At 43.7% G+C, this 10,575-nt stretch overlaps 1 long non-coding RNA gene across 1 annotated transcript; it reads left to right on the top strand.

The window, feature by feature from the left end:
- On the top strand, positions 1-10,339 carry LOC142698896 (uncharacterized). The gene is made up of 3 exons (XR_012865834.1): positions 1-97; positions 2,398-2,532; positions 10,153-10,339. It is a non-coding gene; the product is annotated as an uncharacterized LOC142698896 (long non-coding RNA).
- The last annotated feature ends 236 nt before the right edge of the window (positions 10,340-10,575 follow it).

Below are 10,575 nucleotides of genomic sequence, written 5' to 3' on the forward strand. Positions count from 1 at the left end.
ACCTCATCTCTGAAGTTCTTACTATTGCTTAGAGACCTGCTGGTCACATGACCGCAGGACTTCCAGCAGCAGCGACTCCACAGAGAAGACTGACTATGTAAGTATAAGGGGATTGATTTGTTTAATGGGACTGTATTTAGGGGTCTGGTGTGGGGACTGTATTTAGGGGTCTGGTGTGGGGTCTGTATTTAGGGGGTCTGGTGTGGGGTCTGTATTTAGGGGGTCTGGTGTGGGGTCTGTATTTAGGGGGCCTGGTTTGGGGACTGTATTTAGGAGGTTTGGTGTCTATTAGTTTAAGGGGTCTGTATTTAGGGGGTCTGGTCTGGGGTCTGTATCAGATTAAGGGATTTAGGGTCTGTATATTTAGGCGTCTGTTAGTTTAAGTGATCTAGGGTCGGTATTTAGGGGGTCTGTTTTAGTTTGAGGTCTGTGTCGGTATTTAGGGGGTCTGTATTTGGGTGTGTGGTCTGTATTCGTTTATGGGGTCTGTATTTAGGGGTCTGTATTAGTTTTGGGGTTTTTATTTAGGGGTCTGTATTAGTTTAGGGGGTCTGGTCTGAGGTCTGTATTAAGGGAGTCAGGTCTGGGGTTATTATTAGTGTAGGGGGTCAGGTCTGGTGTCCGTATTTAGGGGTCCGGTCTGAGGTCTGTATTTATTCAGGGTGCTTGTGATGGGGGTCTGTATTTGTTTAGGGGTTCTGGTCTGGGGACTGCAATAGCTTAGAAGGTCTGGGGTCTGTAGGTATTCTATAATCTAGTCTGTGATCCAATTTTATTAGTATGAGTAAAAGGGGTTGTCCAGGCACGTGGATAGGTCATCAGTATAAAAAACGGTCTGTGCCCGCACCACCCCTTTAATGTATGGTCCTGGGCCTTGGTGTCTAAATTTGTGTGTTTCTATAGGGGCTGGAAATGGCTGCAGAAGTGATGGGCAAAGATAACGCCACAGTGCCCTCTGTAGATAATGCCACAGTGCCCTCTGTAGATAATGCCACAGTGCCCTCTGTAGATAATGCCACAGTGCCCTCTGTAGATAATGCCACAGTGCCCTCTGTAGATAATGCCACAGTGCCCTCTGTAGATAATGCCACAGTGCCCTCTGTAGATAATGCCACAGTGCCCTCTGTAGATAATGCCACAGTACCGTCTGTAGATAATGCCACAGTGCCCTCTGTAGATAATGCCACAGTGCCGTCTGTAGATAATGCCGCAGTGCCCTCTGTAGATAATGCCGCAGTGCCCTCTGTAGATAATGCCGCAGTGCCCTCTGTAGATAATGCCGCAGTGCCCTCTGTAGATAATGCCACAGTGCCCTCTGTAGATAATGCCACAGTGCCCTCTGTAGATAATGCCACAGTGCCCTCTGTAGATAATGCCACAGTGCCCTCTGTAGATAATGCCACAGTGCCCTCTGTAGCTAATGCCACAGTGCCCTCTGTAGATAATGCCACAGTGCCCTCTGTAGATAATGCCACAGTGCCCTCTGTAGATAATGCCACAGTGCCCTCTGTAGATAATGCCACAGTACCGTCTGTAGATAATGCCACAGTGCCCTCTGTAGATAATGCCGCAGTGCCCTCTGTAGATAATGCCGCAGTGCCCTCTGTAGATAATGCCACAGTGCCCTCTGTAGATAATGCCACAGTGCCCTCTGTAGATAATGCCACAGTGCCCTCTGTAGATAATGCCACAGTGCCCTCTGTAGATAATGCCACAGTGCCCTCTGTAGATAATGCCACAGTGCCCTCTGTAGATAATGCCACAGTGCCCTCTGTAGATAATGCCACAGTGCCCTCTGTAGATAATGCCACAGTGCCCTCTGTAGATAATGCCACAGTGCCCTCTGTAGATAATGCCACAGTGCCGTCTGTAGATAATGCCACAGTGCCATCTGTAGATAATGCCACAGTGCCGTCTGTAGATAATGCCCGTTGAGTTGGGCGATTTATCTACAGGGGGGGCTATATACTGGGGTTGGCTATCTGTGGAGCACTATATACAGGGTGGGCTATATCTACAGGGGGCTATATCTACAGGGGGCTATCTGTGGAGCACTATATACAGGGGTGGGCTATATCTACAGGGGGGCTATATACAGGGTTGGGCTATACGTGGAGCACTATATACAGGGGTGGGCTATCTGTAGAGCACTATAGGGGGAGCTATATGTGGGACACTATACAGAGGTGGGCTATATGGGGGCACTATTTACAGGGGGCTCTATGGGGGGCACTATCTACAGGGTGCTCTATGGCAGGCACCATCTACAGGGGGCACAGTGTGTGTGTGTGTGGGACATGGTGTATGGTGCTATTATAATTAGAGGTGCAGTGTATGGCGCTATTATATTTAGGGGCGTAGTGTGTGGTATAATGAGAACTTTATCTTTGTTTATAGGTGTAGAAATGTAGGAAAAGTGAGAAGCTGAAGACATCTGAGAAGCAAACTGCAGAAATGGGTTGTGACCGGGAGAAGTCATCATAGAGGTCTGGACCGGATGGAGAAAAAGATCTAGAATCTGAGACGTCACCGGTGAGTCACTTAATGTAAATGTTCATTCTGCCTCTAATCAGCACTGTAGTCACTGTATGATTTGCAGCGAGATGATGGGTGGTGTGATTTTTTTTTTTTTATGAAACAGCATCTCCCAGCATATCTTTACCATTGTTCGGACCATGCTGGGAGCTGGAAACAATTTAGTGTGAACCTATACGTCAGGGGTTGCACTAAATTGAGCTGTATTTGTGCTGGTGCTTTAGTATTATCTACAGAGGGCACTGTGGCATTATCTACAGAGGGCACTGTGGCATTATCTACAGAGGGCACTGTGGCATTATCTACAGAGGGCACTGTGGCATTATCTACAGAGGGCACTGTGGCGTTATCTACAGAGGGCACAGTGGCGTTATCTACAGACGGCACAGTGGCGTTATCTACAGACGGCACAGTGGCGTTATCTACAGAGGGCACAGTGGCATTATCTACAGAGGGCACTGTGGCATTATCTACAGAGGGCACTGTGGCGTTATCTACAGAGGGCACTGTGGCGTTATCTACAGAGGGCACTGTGGCGTTATCTACAGAGGGCACTGTGGCTTTATCTACAGACGGCAGAGTGGCGTTATCTACAGACGGCACAGTGGCGTTATCTACAGACGGCACAGTGGCGTTATCTACAGACGGCACAGTGGCGTTATCTACAGAAGGCACAGTGGCGTTATCTACAGACGGCACATTGACATTATCTACAGAGGGCACTGTGGCATTATCTACAGATGGCACTGTGGCATTATCTACAGAGGGCACTGTGGCATTATCTACAGAGGGCACTGTGGCATTATCTACAGAGGGCACTGTGGCATTATCTACAGAGTGCACTGTGGCATTATCTACAGAGGGCACTGTGGCATTATCTACAGAGGGCACTGTGGCATTATCTACAGAGGGCACTGTGGCATTATCTACAGAGGGCACTGTGGCACGGTCTAAAAAGGGACTGCCCAATCTTGACATGTGTCTGCCAAACGCTGCCAACTGAGCCGCCGGACTGCATTTAGCGACACAAACTGGAAAACTGAATTGTTGAAATAAGCACGTGGAGAAATATCTAAAAATTTTAAACCTAGCGGTATTATTATAGTAATGTAGTATTATTATTATAGTAATGTAGTATTATTATAGTAATGTAGTATTATTATTATTATAGTAATGTAGTATTATTATTATAGTAATGTAGTATTATTATAGTAATGTAGTATTATTATAGTAATGTAGTATTATTATTATTATAGTAATGTAGTATTATTATTATTATAGTAATGTAGTATTATTATAGTAATGTAGTATTATTATGATAGTAATATAGTGTTATAGTAGATCAAATAACTAATTGATTGACAATTTTGTATTGTATCAAATTTGAAAGTAATGCGGCCCGTCAACTTCCCATTTTTTCTATATGCGGCCCACTTACCCGGCCGAGTTTGAGACCCCTCGGATAGACAGTGAGAACAGTATACAGGGAATATAGGACATACAATGAGGCTAGTATACAGGGAATATAGGACATACAGTGAGGACAGTATACAGGGAATATAGTACATATAGTGAGGACTGTATACAGGGAATGTAGGACAGACAGTGAGAACAGTATACAGGGAATATAGGACATACAGTGAGGACAGTATACAGGGAATATAGTACATATAGTGAGGACTGTATACAGGGAATGTAGGACAGACAGTGAGAACAGTATACAGGGAATATAGTACATATAGTGAGGACTGTATACAGGGAATGTAGGACAGACAGTGAGAACAGTATACAGGGAATATAGGACACACGATGAGGCTAGTATACAGGGAATATAAGACATACAGTGAGGACAGTATACAAGGCATATAGGACATTAAATGAGGTCAATATACTGGGAGTATAATATAGTACATACAGTGAGGACAATATACAGGGAATATAGGACATACAGTGAGGACAGTATACAAGGCATATAGGACATTAAATGAGGACAATATACATGGAATATAGGACATACAATGAGCCTAGTATACAGGGAATATAGGACATACAGTGAGGACAGTATGCTGGGAATATAGGACATGCAATGAGCCTAGTATACAGGGAATATAGGACATACAGTGAGGACAGTATACTGGGAATATAGGACATACAGTGAGAATAGTATACAGAAAATGTAGGACATACTGTGAGGAAAGTATACTGGGAGTATAATACATATAGTGAGGACAGTATTAAGGACATACAGTGAGGACAGTATACAGGGAATATAGGACATACAGTGAGGACAATATACATGGAATATAGGACATACAATGTGCCTAGTATACAGGGAATATAGGACATACAGTGAGGACAGTATGCTGGGAATATAGGACATACAATGAGCCTAGTATACAGGGAATATAGGACATACAGTGAGGACAGTATACTGGGAATATAGGACATACAGTGAGAATAGTATACAGAAAATGTAGGACATACTGTGAGGAAAGTATACTGGGAATATAGTACATGTAGTGAGGACAGTATACAGGGAATATAGGACATACAGTGAGGACAGAATACAGGGAATATAAGACATACAGTGAGGACAATATACGGAGAATATAAGACATACAGTGAGGACAGTATACTGGGAAAAAGTACATAGCGTGAGGACAGTATACAGGGAATATATTCCCTGTATACTGTCCTCACTATATGTACTATATTCCCAGTATCCTATCCTCACTGTATTTCCTATATACACTGTATACTGTACTCACTATATGTAGTTTTCCATGTATACTGTCCTCAGTATACAGAGAATATAATACATATAGTGGGGACAGTATACAGGGAATATAAGACATATAGTGAGGACAGAATGCAGGGAATATAAGACATACAGTGAGGACAATATACGGAGAATGTAAGACATACAGTGAGGACAGTATACTGGGAAAAAGTACATAGCGTGAGGACAGTATACAGGGAATATAGGACATACAGTGGGGGCAATATACAAAGTATATAGGACATACAGTAAGGACAGTATACAGGGCATATAGTACATATAGTGAGGACAGTATACCGGAAATATAGTACATATAGTGAGGACAGTATACTGGGAATATAGGACATACAGTGAGGACAGTATACAGAGAATATGGTACATATAGTGAGGACAGTATACAGGGAATATAAGAAATACAGAGAATATAATATACAGAGTATATAGTACATACAGTAAGGACAGCATACAGGGAATATAGGACATACAATGAGCCTAGTATACAGGGAATATAGGACATACAGTGAGGACAGAATACTGGGAATATATGACATACTGTGAGGATAGTATACAGAAAATATAGGACATACTTGAGGAAAGTATACTGGGAATTTAGTACATATAGTGAGGACAGTATACTGGGAATATAGTACATGTAGTGAGGACAGTATACAAGGAATATAGTACATATAGTGAGGACAGAATACAGGGAATATAAGACATACAGAGAATACAATATAAAGAGAATATAGTACATACAGTAAGGACAGCATACAGGGAATATAGGACATACAGTGAGGACAGCATACAGGGAATATAGGACATACAGTAATGGCAGGATACTGGGAATTTAGTACATATAATGAGGACAGTATACAGGGAATATAGGACATACAGTGCGGACAGTATACAGGGAATATAGGACATACAGTGCAGACAGTATACAGAAAATATAGGACATACTGTGAGGAAAGTATACTGGGAATATAGTACATGTAGTGAGGACAGTATAGAGGGAATATAGGACATACAGTGGGGACAGGATACTGCAAATTTACTACATATAGTGAGGACAGTATACTGGGAATATAATACATGGAGGAAGTGAAACGTTGCTGTGTTGGGTGAATAAATTCACATTTTTTTGCTGCTTCCAGTCTCTTTTTCTTGGATATATGCATGAGGAGCTCGTCACTCCTTGATATTTTGAAGCTAGCACCAACCGTTTCTGGCTATTGACACAGTGCTGCTCCTATGTTTGGATCTTCTATATATAGTGAGGACAGTATACAGGAAATATAATACATACAGTGAGGACAGTATACTGGGAAAAAAGTACATAGTGTGAGGAAAGTATACAGGGAATATAGGACATCCAGGGAGGACAGTATACTGGGAATATAGAACATACAGTAAGGATAATATACAGAGATTATACTATATACAGTGAGGAGAATATACAGAGAATATAGGACATACAGTGGGGACAGGATAGTGGGAATTTAGTACATATAGTGAGGACAGTATACATGGAAAACTACATATAGTGAGTACAGTATACAGTGTATATAGGAAATACAGTGAGGATAGGATACTGGGAATATAGTACATATAGTGAGGACAGTATACAGGGAATATAGGAGATACAGTGAGGACAGTATACTGGGAAAAAAGTACATAGTGTGAGGAAAGTATACAGGGAATATAGGACATCCAGGGAGGACAGTATACTGGGAATATAGGAGATACAGTGAGGAAAGTATACTGGGAATATAGTACATGTAGTGAGGACAGTATACAGGGAATATAAGACATATAGTGAGGACTGTATACAGGGAATATAAGACATATAGTGAGGACTGTATACAGGGAATATAGGACATATAGTGAGGACTGTATACAGGGAATATAAGACATACAGTGAGGACAGTATTATGTTTTATTTTGTTTCAGCTAATTGCCAGAGAAAAGAATGTACTTAGAAACTCCTTTATCGGAGATGAAGACGGCCTGCAGGGGACTAGATCACGAGAAGTTACATTTTACTGTGTTTCCAACGAATATCAGTCTAGAAAAGTCTATAAGTCCCCATCACATCACGTTTTTAGCCTCCACTTAATGTATATGCCAGGAACAGCTCCCGACATATACGTTAAACATAGACAGTGACAGATACTAAACAGTGGCATCTGCCAAGCATAGACTACAATAGCGTACGTTAAATGTATGCGTCATTATCTCTCATGACCCCTTTCAAGACATATACGTTAAACGGATGCCATAATAGCCTATAGGTGAGGGATGCCACGGTTAGGCATCTGTCACAGGCATCTGACTCCCATCGACGGATCAATTTAACATATACATGTCATGAAAATCTATTGTAAATCCTATGACGTGTACATGAAACGGAGGCCTGTGACGTATACTATATAGTGGTATACGTCACCCATAGTCTTCCATGCTTAAAAACATATACCACGCATTGTACATTTCATGAGGGATTCCGTTGTATGGAATAACGTATACCAGCCTGACTTAGGCCAAAAGGACACTTTATTTTTACCCCTGTCGGTCTAGTGGAGACCTATGGACACTTTACTGTGGAGATTGGGACAGATCAACTAAACGTTGGGCTAAAAAGTGATCAATATCATGTCAAAATCTGTCAATTACAATATATGTGTAACACCCCTTTGGGCCGACCTCTGTAGGCAGGGTGTATTGTAGTTCTCACCTCACTATGGCGCAGTGCCTCCACCCAAATCTTGCTAGGAGCTCTATACGAAAGCAGGAGGGTCTTCCTCTTCTGCCAGGGGTCGACGCGGGAAACCCCCACATTTGCTCAGTACACAGTCACAAGCGGTTATGGTGAAACTACTCAACCGTTTTATTTAGGGAAAGGTAAACAAGGGCGATCGAAATAAAAATGATGCAAATAAAGAAATAAAGCACAATTGACATAACAGTTACAGTTCTGTGTGATTGACCCCCTAGTGGTGGGCATGGGCTATATGCCAGGCCTGGCTGGTACAACACATATCAATATTCCCAGAAATGTTATGGGCAGGGGCGTAGCTAGGGGGGGGCAGGCGGGGCACATGCCCCGGGCGCAGCTCAGAGGGGGGCGCCAGCGCCACCTCCTCCTGCACTATAATTGTACCTGTGTCGCAATGAGACAGGTACAATTAGAAGCAATGAATGACCGGGCACGTTCCGTGCCCGGCCATTCAGCGCCTTTCCACGAATGAAGCAACTGGTACCTTTTGTACCAGTGAAGCTTCCGTCGATGAAAGACACTGACTGACTGACAGGGAAAGTCATCCTTCCCAGCCAATCAGCGCCTTTCATAGATGCTGTGTTCAACCCCCTGGAGACCTGCGCAGAAGAGCGCAGGTCTCCATGGCTGCCGGACGGCGTAGGAGCGGGAATAAGGTGAGTTTGAATATTTTTTATTTTTTTTAAACTGTAATAGACGTGTGTGTCTGTATCTGCGGGGGGACTATATCTACAGGGGGACTATATCTACAGGGGGGCTATATCTACAGGGGGTGGGCTATATCTACAGGGGGGCTATATACTGGGGTGGGCTATCTACAGGGGGACCATATCTACAGGGGGTGGGCTATATACAGGTGGACTATATCTACAGGGGCTGGGCTATATACAGGGGGACTATATCTACAGGGGGGCTATATACTGGGGTGGACTATCTATGGAGCACCATATACAGGGGTGGGCTATAGCTACAGGGGGGCTATATAGTATATAGCCCCCTGTAGATATAGCCCACCCCTGTAGATATAGCCCACCCCTTTAGATATAGCCCACCCCTGTAGATATAGCCCACCCCTGTAGATATAGCCCACCCCTGTGTATAGCCCAGCCCTGTAGATATGGTCCCCCTGTAGATAGCCCACCCCTGTAGATATAATCCCCCTGTAGATATAGCCCGCCCCTGTAGATATAGCCCACCACTGTAGATATAGCCCACCCCTGTAGATATAGCCCACCCCTGTAGATATGGTCCCCCTGTAGATATGGTCCCCCTGTAGATATGGTCCCCCTGTAGATAGCCCACCCCTGTAGATATAGTCCCCCTGTAGATATAGCCCACCCCTGTAGATATAGCCCACCCCTATGTATAGCCCAGCCCTGTAGATATGGTCCCCCTGTAGATATGGTCCCCCTGTAGATATGGTCCCCCTGTAGATAGCCCACCCCTGTAGATATAGTCCCCCTGTAGATATAGCCCACCCCTGTATATAGTCCCCCTGTAGATATAGCCCACCCCTGTATATAGTATCCCACAAATAGCTCCCCCTATAGTGGTCCACAGAAAGCCCACCCCTGTATATAGTGCTCCACAGATAGCCCACCCCTGTATATACTATATACAAGGGTGGGCTATCTGTGGAGCACTATATACAGGGGTGGACTATCTAGTGGAGCACTATATACAAGGGTGGACTATATGTACAAGGGGGGCTATCTGTGAAACACTATATACAGGGGTGGACTATATGTGGAGCACTATATACAGGGGTGGGCTATATCTACAGGGGGCTATATACAGGGGTGGGCTATCTGTAGAGCACTATAGGGGGAGTTATTTGTGGGACACTATATACAGGGGTGGTCTATATGGGGGCACTATCTACAGGGGCTCTATGGCAGGCACTATCTACAGGGGGCTCTATGGCAGGCACTATCTACAGGGGGCACAGTGTGTGTGTGTGACACGGTGTATGGTGCTATTATAATTAGAGGTGCAGTGTATGGCGCTATTATATTTAGGGGCGTAGTGTGTGGTATAATGATAACTTTATATTTATTTATAGGTGCAGAAATGTTGGAAAAGTGAGAAGCTGAAGACATGTGAGCGGCAAACTGCAGAAATGGGCTGTGATCGGGAAAAGTCATCATAGAGGTCTGGACCGGATGGAGAAAAAGAACTAGAATCTGAGATGTCACCGGTGAGTCACTTAATGTAAGTGTTTATTCTGCCTCTAATCAGTACTGTAGTCGCTGTATGATCTGCAGTGAGATGATTATGATAGGATTTATTTTTTGTGAAACGGCATCTCTCAGCATATCCTTATCATTGTTTGGGCTATGCTGGGAGCTGTAGTTTTACGCTGTACACACCTATACGGCAGGGGTTGTACTAAATTGAGCTGTATTTGTGCTGGTGTTTTATATATGTAGTGAGCTTGGTTCTGGTGTTGTGTATAGAACCATATTGCTTGTAAAATGTACAAATG

Source organism: Rhinoderma darwinii, unplaced genomic scaffold (assembly GCF_050947455.1).
Source record: "Rhinoderma darwinii isolate aRhiDar2 unplaced genomic scaffold, aRhiDar2.hap1 Scaffold_104, whole genome shotgun sequence".
In the NCBI taxonomy this organism is placed as follows: Eukaryota; Metazoa; Chordata; class Amphibia; order Anura; family Rhinodermatidae; genus Rhinoderma; species Rhinoderma darwinii.